Source organism: Corvus hawaiiensis, chromosome 1 (assembly GCF_020740725.1).
Source record: "Corvus hawaiiensis isolate bCorHaw1 chromosome 1, bCorHaw1.pri.cur, whole genome shotgun sequence".
NCBI classification, from domain to species: domain Eukaryota; kingdom Metazoa; phylum Chordata; class Aves; order Passeriformes; family Corvidae; genus Corvus; species Corvus hawaiiensis.
In genome coordinates, this window is record NC_063213.1 from 5,046,811 (window position 1) to 5,049,483 (window position 2,673).

Sequence of the window (2,673 nt, forward strand, 5' to 3'; positions counted from 1 at the left end):
TTGGACATTATAGCACCAGGGTGCTTTGTATGGCCAGACACAACAGGATGAGCTTCCAGACCTGAGCTGCTCCTTCAAATTAACAGCTGAGCCTGAGGACACGGGTCTGGCAGACGTTAAACCCACAGAGGCTCCCAGCAGCTCAAGTATTAGAGTGAGGATTAAGCAAAGCCCATCTCTGCTGAGCTGTACTCCTGCCAGTGCCACAGCACCCAGGGCTGATGGGGCTGAGCCAGGAGGGGCCTTTGGAGCCACGGAACCTCCTCCCACCCGGGTAATCAAACCTCTGCTCAACAAGGGCCACAGAAACCTGGCCAAGCCCTGCCCCAAGTGAGGCTAACTTGATCCATGGGAACTTTGCATACAGCATAACCCTGTACTAGGAATGATTGTAAACCCCCAAGATTGTGATGAGGAAATAACCAGCCTAGAGATAAACATGCAAATCTCATTATTAACAGCAATTTGGATGCTGAAATAATTCTGGCTGAACTTAAATGAGTAAAAGGATGTATTTATTGTCTTTAAGTTGAACACCTACTGGTAAGAACTATTAAAACACCAAATTCAGGCAGTGATGACTTAATTTTCCCTCTTAAACTTTCACAGCAGGCTTGACAATCTACTGAACCCTCCTGCTGTACTGCTCTACGCTCTGTGCAGAGGCTGCTCATCCATGCTGTCACTCTTGGCTGAACTTCTCTGAGCTGTAACTCAGAAATGCTGCAGCAAAATGGATCTCTGCAATGCTGAGCAGAGATCACACCACTCACATACTGGTGGGCTTGTGTACTTCCACATGCACTCTCCATCTTCCCCCAAAACTGGGCAAGCATTTTCACCTCCAAGCAGTTACACAAGAATAGGCTCTTTAAAGAAAGCAGCTACAGGTTACTCACTGCATTGATTTGACTGTGTAAATATGTTCCATTTCCTGGGCACTGCCACTGCTGCCCACACAACCTCCTTCTTGGCTTTTGCCTTAAGCAAACACTAATTGGCATTGCTTCTGCTGTAACAGAATTTCAACTGCTTTAAGTTGTATTTCTAAGCTGCAGTATGTAACTAAGCATTCAGAATGCCCTGAAAAAGATGGTTAGAATAGTGTGTCATGGTATCTTTGAGTGAGATCAGGCATGTCCCACCCAGTCTCTAATCAGCACCTCTGCTCTGCATGGGGTTTGCACAGCTCTGTACAGGAAAACCTCCACCATAGTACAGGAAGCTATTTCAGTCAACCACTTTCTTGATATTTAAGTGTGTGTGTGCTCCCAACAGCTCTGTTAGCCAGCTGGGAGGTGACTCTACCTGGCTCTGTTCAGGAGTCAGCAGCATATCCACAGTGTAAGATCATGTGCTTAAAGATTGATTCTGAATGTCCAGTTAAATACATTTCTAGGGATAAAGTTAAAGTTAGAAACAAACAGGACCTCTGTAAAAGGAAAAATAATACCTTGGTGTAATGTCTCTATACCAGTAAATGCCCTGCCAGTCCCTGGCTGCCCCTCTCCTGGGGAATACTTGGACAATCCAACTAATAAATCCCAAGACCAAGAGGTAGACCTACATTAAGGTCCCTTCCAACCCAAACCATTTATGATTCTACAATAAAGCTCATCCAGTCCCAACCCCCTGCCATGGGCAGGGACACTTTCCACTGGAGCAGGTTGCTCAGAGCCCCATCCAGCCTGGCCTTGAACACTTCCAGGGATGGGGAGTCCACAACATCTCTGCCTAGGGCTTATTTTGAATATTTTGTCAGTGTTTCTTAAAGTTACTGCTAAATCCTTCAAGCAGTTCTTCTCATCCTAAAATGATACTTGCAGTTCAGCTACAAGTACTGAGCCGAGCTCTCCTGTTCTCAGCCCCACCCCATGCAAAGAGAATAAAAAAAATCACCTGTCATACACAATTTAAATGCTTTTCTGGGAGACAGGCTGCATTACTAAACACTAGATTCACAACTCCTTCCCATTATCAACTTGGAAATTAAATAACTTCTACAAATCCTCAGCCTTTCCTATGATTCTGGCAAACTGAAACTGTCCCAGGAGCTGTGCCCCTCATTAATTCAATGCCCTCCACCTGTCTTCAGGACTCTTACAGACAGTACAACCCCAGAAAAGGTGACAGAATTTAAAAGGTAGTAGCAAGAAAACCCTTCTCTCACTTTATACTCCATCTAAGTCAGAGCTGGGAATCTCTAGGAGCACATTTGGGCACTAAATTGTGTCCTCAGAGAGCAGCTCAGTTGACAATTCCCACAGAAAAAGCTCTGAGCATTCTGCTCTGGCATTTTCAGCATCAGGAAACCCAGCCTGGTTTCCCATGTACCTCTTACGACCTTTTCACAGCCAGACAGCTCAGCAGCAACTGACACAAGTCACTGGTTAGCACAAAATACCTTCAAATGTACAAAAGCAGCAATGCCTGTGTGATAGTCTCCCCTCAACAGGACTCAGAGCTCACACCTGAAAGTCTGCTCACCTCAGAAATTCTTATATCCAACCCCATTACAAGATTATCTTCACAGGATTCTGCTAAGGCACTGCCATTTCTTCAGCTATTGCATTACTTGAGGCTTCAAAACACTTGAAGCCCTTTGTTACATTCAACAGCAACCATCCAAGCTCCAAAATTGCACAATTGATCTAGTACACAAAACAACTTGAA